We start from the raw sequence: 9,073 nt of genomic DNA, 5'->3' as shown, positions 1-9,073 counted from the left end.
ATGTGATCGGTGAATGAAACAACCCAACCCGACTCAGACACGGAGTGGAAGTGTCATGTTCAAGAGCGACTTGCTACCAACAAAGTTTCTTTGAGTTTTCTTCCCAATTTTTCCCCAGTCATTGCTAACCAGTACCTCTTTATTTTTGTCAAGCTTGAGGAGGATAACATATGCTTGTTCTATAATTTTCCCTTCGGGCAAACCCATCGCTATGTTTTAACGAGCCTATCGATAGTGAAACTTGTTCTCGTCTATAGACAAGTTTGTCGCTATTAATCTTTTTAACGAGTTTAACGACAAAGATAACTTGGTCCTTTTCAATTTTAGAGAGTCTAAAAAGGAACGTAAAGGTAACTCCAAAATTCCTTTTTCGTCATCTAATCCCTTAAGTCCGAAAAAGTATAAAACAATACAGAAGGGATGAATTTTCGATACTTTTAACGAGCCGAACAAAACAAGAACTCGATCTTTTTGTGTAATAATCCCTCAGGTCCAAAAAGATGAAAATATAGAGGAGGGATAGCACTTCCTGTCCCTTTAACGAGCTGGAGAGGCCAATCGCTCGGCAATCTTTTCATATTTTACGAGTCAGTTGAAAAGATATTAAAGGAGACTTGTCTTTTGAGGAACGAGTGATAAAGCGAGTAGCAGCTGATTCCAGGTAAGGTTTGGAATTTTCCAATCACGATAGTGTCACAAGGATGGCTAGTGAAATCACTCTTCGCAGCTATTCCTCAAAATGGGTAAACAATCAAATGGAGGTGAATGATCGGCCAATGAAAAAGTGGAGGTGACGGTGCAAACACGACCAAGGCTTTAACGGCTGAAATACTACATTCACGATGGTTATTTACTGGGGAATAGTTTATTTTTTAACGAGCTTAAATGCGGGGGGAAACATTTGCTCATGTCTTATGTTTATTTTTTAACGAGCTTGAACAATGTGCTAAAACTGCTCGATGTGGGTTTATTTTTTAACGAGCTTGAACCTTGTGGTAACACTGCTTGATTGAATGGTCCCTTTTTTATTTTACCATAAATAGCTCTGTTCTTTCAAAGATTGTACTATATCTTTAACTGCTTCATCAAACTAGTTAGAAATGAACAATATATGCTTGAAAATGAGTTAGAACACTAATATTTTACTTTGAACTACGTAAAAAGTAATGAAAAAGTGTTTTTACCTCTCATTTTACCATTTCATTTGAACTTTGGTTTGTTGGAGCTTTGGAGGTGCTTTTCCCCCTTGATTTTCATCAGCTGATTTCGGGAGATTCTGTGGACGATTCTCGGTGCTGTCTGGACCAGGTAGGAGCTAAACCTAAGCTCTTTCATTTCATGGTTTCCATTTTGCATTTTGAACTTGATTCCTAGCTTTTCTGAGCCCCTGGGGTTTGAAGAACTCGTTCTGCCTTCAGCGCACCCTCTGTGTATCGAAAGGTGCGTTGAATGTTGACCTGTCTAAAGGCTATCTGACATTCAACGCACCTAGAACACTGCTGCAGGTGCGTTGGGTGCAGAAAAGGAATTTATTACACAATTTTTTGATGGAAATTTTGCCTGTTCCTTAGCAAAATCAGGATCTAACTCTTCTCTTGTTTGTTTTTCAGAGATCTTTGGAGTAAGATGACCATTACATGGTGAGAACGTGAGCATGAAGAAGAGGACATGCTTGCCCTACATGATCCGGTTACAGTGAACGCACTGCGGAACTATGACTTGCTGAAGTCCTTCCGCATTTCTAGCATGAGACAGCAGATTGACTTATTGCAGTATTTGCTCGATGCTTGGGATCCTACCAACTAGGTTTTCCACATCAGGGGCAAATCTATCCCTTTGACTATAGTAGACATCTATTTCTTGACTGGATTGTCGAGGCGGGGTGCCCCCATCTCCTTATCAGGTTCGGCCCGAGGAGGCGACTCTTTAGAGATTATTTTCGTCGGTACTGCAGAGAAGGATCTCAGCCGAGTAAAGACGGCAAGATCATCATCCGTGATGTTACTGACAGGTCCCTCAGGACTATTCTGTTTACTTTTGGTAGGATGGCCAGTGGTGCAGCTCTTCATGTAGCCAACCGATCTTACATGCAGTATGCCTTGGAATGCCTCCAACCGAAGGCGTTCAACTGGTGCGACGCAGTACTTCTTGTGATGAAAGAACAGTTGACCAAGATAAAGAGCGGGAGGTTGAAGAACTTTGGGTATGGTTCTATTTTGACCGCCTTTGCCTTGGAGAAGATACCACTGATGTAGCCACAGTATATTGCACTCGATTTACCTTCTCCTACTGAACCACGTATGCAGAGATGGGTTGACCATATGTCTAGGCATGCTGGCCAGTCTCAGATTTCATTTTCTGATACCTTCTTCAGGTGGTTTGATCGTCAGGAGATTGTTTATTCTGAGTATCCATACGCTGGCATGGACTTTCAGGGTGATCTAGATTTAGTACTGCCGGATGGCGAACAGTGGGGCGCAATTGGTAAAATCTTTGACCATATTCCTGTTTATCGTTTTTCGTTTATAATTTCCTTATGCTTTATTCTATCAAGACTTTAATCAAACTCATGTGTACATGCATATGTTGGTCCTGTTCATCTAGTAGTTCGCCTGAGAGTACCAGCTGTTGCCCCAGCAGGAGAGGTTGTCGGAAGGGCTATCCTTCGTGACCTCGACGTGGCCGAGACTCTCACAGCATTACAGGAGCAGGTTGAGGGCCTCACTCTTGGTATTCCAGATGTGAGGACTGACGAGCTACCTTTGAGGTTACAGCAGCATACTACTGGTGTGCCCAGACGATGGACTCGTCTCTTATGCATGATCGCACAGGCTGTGACTTGCTATCACGAGCATCATTAGACTAGGGTGCCCCCTAGCATTTTGAGTTTTTTGGTCATTTGACCGATTTTTTCTTGGTTACAGAACATTATGTGTAAACCATAAACAGTTATATATATTTTTGATTTTTGGAGTTTTATTTTGGTTAAGTTACATGATCCAAATGCAAACATTGATGATATGTTTCTTTTTATAAATGTTGCAAATGTCTATCTAACACATAATTTGCTAATGAGTCAGTTAATGTGTTTAAGTTTCTGGAAATGTGTTGATATTGAATAAAATCAAATTGTCTTTCCAAAATCTTAACCCTTAGGAACATGCGATAAATAGTTGGGTTTCGGATGGAATATATACCCATGAGTTGTAGTATTACGAGTTGTGAGTCTAGCCTAACAATTAGTCGGCATATACCATGTGTGATGGCATCAGAGAGAAGTTCTATCAACACGCTATATTCAGCGATGTTATTTGTTGATCGACCAATACATACCCCTCTGAAACTTACTAACTCGCTGCTTGGATCAAAAATAGCCCAGGCTGCGGAAGATAGATTCTGCGAACTACGACTTGCTCCGTCGACATATCCAACACATGACTCCAATAGGTTCGACATCTGCAATAAATGTAAAAAGTGGATTAATTGACCAAAATAAACACTTTAGCGAAAACAAAAACATAACAAAAGCATACAGGTTACCATTACGCATAGTAACGCTTGAGGTACAACCCATTATGAGGTTGCGCCAGTGGAATTCCGTCATAATCCATTAACTCGTAGGCTCCTTTTGCTAACACTCTTTTAAAAATATAGGGGCCCATCCATAAAGACTTAAATTTACCTGCTCCCAATTTATCGGATTCTTGGTCGTAAAGCAAGACCAAGTCACCTTCTGAGAAGACACGGCGTTTGACATTTTTGTCGAACTGCGCCTTGACTCGTTTCTTATGGGCTTCATTAGCCAAAGTGGCATCACGATGGGTTTCATCCAATTGGATTAATTCCAAGAAACGAGCTTCTTCTTTTGAAGTTCCAGAGAGGAGATCAATTGCGAGTTTGAGAGACGAGATTTCGCACTGGATTGGTAAGACTGCTTCCAGGCCATATGCTAGTTGGAAAGGTGTAAACCCGGTTGCATTCCTTACCGATGTTCGGTAAGCCCACAAAGCTGAGTACAGGATTAGGTGCCATCTTCTTTTGTGAACTCCAATCATCCTTTGCAGCATGCACTTTAGGACTTTGTTGATTGCTTCAACTTGTCCATTGGGTTGTGGATAATATGGAGTAGAGCTGTCGTGAGACAACCCTAGTTTGGCAGCTAATTCGACCATCATGTGATTGCGAAAATACGATCCATGATCTGTGACTATAGCCTGTGGTATGCCAAATCTGGCGACTACATGATTGAAAACGAAGAGGGCGGCTGTTTCACCAGTATTATCTAATGTAGGCATCGCCTCGGCCCATTTGGTAAAATAGTCAACTGCGACTATGATATACCCATGCCCCCCGGTCGAGGTGGGGTTACATGTCATGAAATCGTTGTCCCATTTGGCGAATGGCCCAACATCCACTATTGGCTGCAGAGGTACAGGTGGTCTTCTGGTTTTGCTATCGAAAATTTGACAAGCATGGCAACTTCGAACTGCGGTTATGTAATCTTTGAACATTGTTGGCCAGAAGTATCGTGCTCATAAGATTTTTTGCGTTGTAGCATATCGAGATTGATGCCCCCCACACGCGCCTAAATGAAAATCATTCAGGACTTTTTCGGCCTCCTCATGGGTGAGGCACCTTCTCAGAACTGTATCAATACCACGACGGTAAAGTGTATCACCGACGATCATGTAGTCTTTTGCTTGGTATCGAATACATTTTTATTCGGAGTGGGAGGTGTTTGGCCTGTATTTTTGGATTTGGAGATAAATGATTATATCTCCATACCACTCATTGCTTGCAGATATCAGAAACAAATTTTCGTCCATGATTGTTTCTTTAGATGTGTTATCGTTGGACGACGATGGGAGATCGCACAATAATTTTGCGAAAACTAGAGCTTTCTTCGACTTGGATTTTACAAATTCCAGATCAAACTCTTGTAGGATTGCTATCCATTTTGAATATTTGCCCCCTAGCAACTATCGCGACAATATATAAGTCATGGGGTTGCAATCTGACAGAATGGTAGTTTTCCGAAAGAGGACATAGTGTCGAAATCTCTGTATCGCTTGAACAGCTGCAAGTTCTAGCTTTTCAACGTAAGAATATTTGCTTTCTGTATCATTTAAGTTTTTACTTAAATAATATATAGGATGTTCAATTCCATCGACTTCTTGAACTAAAACCATTGCGATGGTCGTATCCGCTGCAGCCAGATACAGGTTAAATTTTTTTTGATAATCAAGAGTGTACATTAATGATGCTTTCATTAATGATTCTTTTAAAGCATCAAAGGAAGCTTGTGCAACCTGATCCCAGACAAAGGGCACTTCCTTCTTCAAAAGACGTGTATAACCTTTAGCAAGTTCGGCGTAATTTGGAATGAATCTCCTCAGAAAGTTTGCTTTCCCTTGGAGTTTCTGAATTTGAAGCAAATTCGAAGGTGGAGGCAAATTTATGATTGCCTGGACCTTACATGGGTCGAGACGAATCCCGTCCTTCGAGACTACAAAGCCAAGTAAACGACCATAACTGATGCAAAATACACATTTGTGTGGATTGAGTCGTATCTTGTAGTGTCGGCAACATAGAAATATCGTTCTTAAATGCTGCAGGTGATCAGTCCGCTTTCGCGAATGAGCCAGAAGGTCGTCGAGGTATGGTTGAACGATGTTTTTGATGTCATGGAAGGCATAATTCATTGCCCTCTGAAACATCGCCCCTGCGTTCTTTAAACCAAAGGGTAATTTTCGATACGCGAATGTGCCGCACGGACAAATAAATGCAGTCTTTGACTGATCCTGTGGGCGGATATTTATTTGATTATACCCGGAGAATCCATCCATGAATGAAAAGATTTCGCATCCGGTGCATTCATCAATTATCTGGTCGATGAAGGGTGTAGGGTAGTTGTCTTTTGGACAAGCTTGATTTACATCACTATAATCGACGCACACTCTATTTGTTCCTTGTTTTTTCATAACAGGGACAATATTCGATACCCAATCGGTTAGAGGAACTGGGTAGATGAAACCAGCATGGAGAAGTTTTTCAACTTCTGCCTTAATGGTAGCGGCTTTCTTTGGGTGCACCTGCCTTAGCCGTTGTCGTACTGGTTTGACATCTGGATACATCTTAATTTCGTGTTCAACGATACTCGAGTCAATGCCTGCCATTTCATTATATGACCAAGCAAAGACATCTCTGAATTCGTGAAAAAGAGCGTTATATATTTCCAGTTCTGGAGGAGAACAACATTTGCCAACATAAATATTCTCTACAGCATTTGTTTTAGTCGAGATATTTATGGCGATAGTCTCTTCAATGTTGGACAAGTTTCGCTCGGAATCCACCGTGTTTACAGTATTTGATAGGAAATCAAAGACTGAAGGATGATAAAGGTCATCTTGAGTATCTTCTCCACAATCCGGGAGAAGGGAACGATGGTGGGAATCATTCCAAGGTGCCCCTTCGATTACCATTGATTGGACAATTCCTTCGTCGGTGACATGCACTCGCGACCAAGGATCTGAAGGGGTACCATATTCTTTAGACCTATCTATCCAAACGCTCGATGAGCGTTGATTTGGGTTTGCCTCCCATGCTAGGAACATTGATTGCTACAATATTTCCGTTGGAATTGGGGGCAAAACCATTGCATGATCCATGTCGATATCGTTTTTTGAGATCTTTTTAGAAGATATCATGTTGCAGGTTCCTATTGACGTTACTTCCGCCAGGTTGATTGGAGGTGGAAGGGCGAAAGTTCCCATTAGTATAGGATCTTTTAATAGGCCTACCCCGATATTTTGAAGCGAATGGGGGCTTCCATGCATCATGGGAATGCTTCCTGTAACTTGAGAACCATTGGGGAGGACGTTTTTTTGATCGACGATTGTAATCCCTCCTTGAAAGGGATATGCAATCTTCCTAAAATAGGTCGACACAACAGCCACCATAGCATATATCCATGGTCTTCCTAGTAGGATGTTGTAATCAAGATTTCCATCGATGACTTCAACATCTATTTCTACTGTTTTACCTCCTATTTCAACTTTCAAGTTACTTAGGATACCATATGGGGTATATGTCCTTCCGTCAAATGCTTTTAATGTCGTCAAAGATCACGACAAGGTTGGAGATCCTAAAGTTTTCCAGCAACTCATCGACATAATGCATGTAGATGCTCCCTCATCAATAATTGTTCGATGAAAAGTTTTGTTGAGGGCTTTCACTTGAACAAGGAAAGCTAGTTGAGCTGGTAATTGAGGATTGTATCCTTTATGGTCGAAAGATACAAGATTGGAATCCTTTGGGTCTACCCCACCAATGGCTGATAATAAAGCCTGCCTTTGGGATGGGCAATTCTTTAGTACTTCAAGAGTCGACATAGCGGATGGCGATTGGGCCAAATCTTCCAGTATATTATAATGTTGTGCCGCTCTAGCGCAGGGATTAAACGTCGACTTGTGTACTACTCCCTTTGGCGGTTTTATTGTCAATTCAGGAATGATGGGTGGCGCAACTTCTGTCGAAGTTGTTGTCGAACTACTAGGTTGATCTTTATCCTTGTTTTTTGACAGCTGTGGATTCCAATAATCTTTGTTCCTTGTCGATATCAAAGGATCATTTTGTTGTTTTGAAACCGACAACATTAGCACTTGACACCGGGAAGCATCTTCACTCTCAACCAGATTTGTTCCTGGATTTGGAAATGGATCAGTTAACACTGCGGAGGTTTTTGAATTCTTGAAGAATTTTTTAAGCTGAACTCTGTGTGGACAATCTGCGGCCCGATGATCCTCAACGCATATAAAGCATGGATTCTTTTGTTTCCTATCTCCAGGAGGGTTTGAAGAAGATTTTTCAGGTGATGATTCCTCCTGTTTCTTCTTCTTCCCTTTGCCTTTCTTCTTTCTCCCTAGTTGTTTGGTTTATTTGCCTTTATCTCTTGATACAGCATTTACTTCCGAAGCAAGAAGTTCATCTTTTGCATTTTGACTTGAAATTGTACGGGCCTTTTTGGATGTAGCCTTTGTCGATTTCGTGTCTGTTGTGCCAATCACGCCATCGCCAACATGAGAGTCATTGTTCGATTTAGGAGGAGGAGGAATTGAGAATTCCAGTCTAGGGGCGTCAGGTATTTTATCGTAGAGCGTGCCAGACTGAGTATAAATCAAGTCCAGATATTGCGCATGAGCAATAACTTGCTCTTCCGTAACGACTCCCCCCTTTGCCACATCTTCCGTGATGGAAGGCAGTAATGACTTGATAAACCATTCAGCTAAGAGCTGATCGGTGACATACATTTTTACCATTCTATGACAACGTCACCACTCATGTATATGATCAGATATGTGAGTAGCCATTTTCTGTTTGAAGTTGGTAAGAAGTTTTGTTCCCGTTTCGTACCTTATTGGTAACTAAAAATGACTTAAAAAGGTTGTGGCTAAGGTACTGAAGTTGTCGAACGAAGCTCTAGGCAATTCGATGTACCATTTTGCCACCGGACCTGTTAACGTCCTCTGAAAGAGGCGAAGTCTTATCGAATCATCATTCAGGGTGTTTGATGAACACCATAGATCAAAGGTCATCACATGATTCGATGGATATTCACCCGGATTTCCATTAAATTTAGGAATATCTGATGGAAGTTTGTGCGGAACCGCTGGCCACCAAGGGGCGTAAGCGATTGGATCGTTTGTTAACCGGTTTAAATCAGTTAACTCCAAAGTTGCCACGAAGGGTAACTGTTGATTCAGGTTAGCTGAAGCATACCCAGGATAAGATGGGATTGCCTGAGCAGTTGGTATTTGCATACCGGCATAATGCATTTGATGCTGGTATGTTTGGTAAGATTGGTGGGCATGACCATTGTAAAATGGTTGATTTTGACCGTTTTGAATGTACGGTTGTCCACTATTAGCAAAGATCTGTTGCTCAGAACCTTGGTATACTTGTTGGAATTACGGTTGTTGGTATTGCACCAGCCATGGTTGTGAAGCCATGTGCTGTTGCCCGATACTAATAGTTTGACCAAGATGAGGGGTAATCATACCCGTCTGAACCTGTG

This window comes from Pinus tabuliformis, chromosome 1_1 (assembly GCF_031772625.1).
Source record: "Pinus tabuliformis cultivar Carrire ecotype Pingquan chromosome 1_1, CPIR1, whole genome shotgun sequence".
Lineage (NCBI taxonomy): Eukaryota > Viridiplantae > Streptophyta > Pinopsida > Pinales > Pinaceae > Pinus > Pinus tabuliformis.
This window is presented reverse-complemented; position numbering follows the sequence as displayed.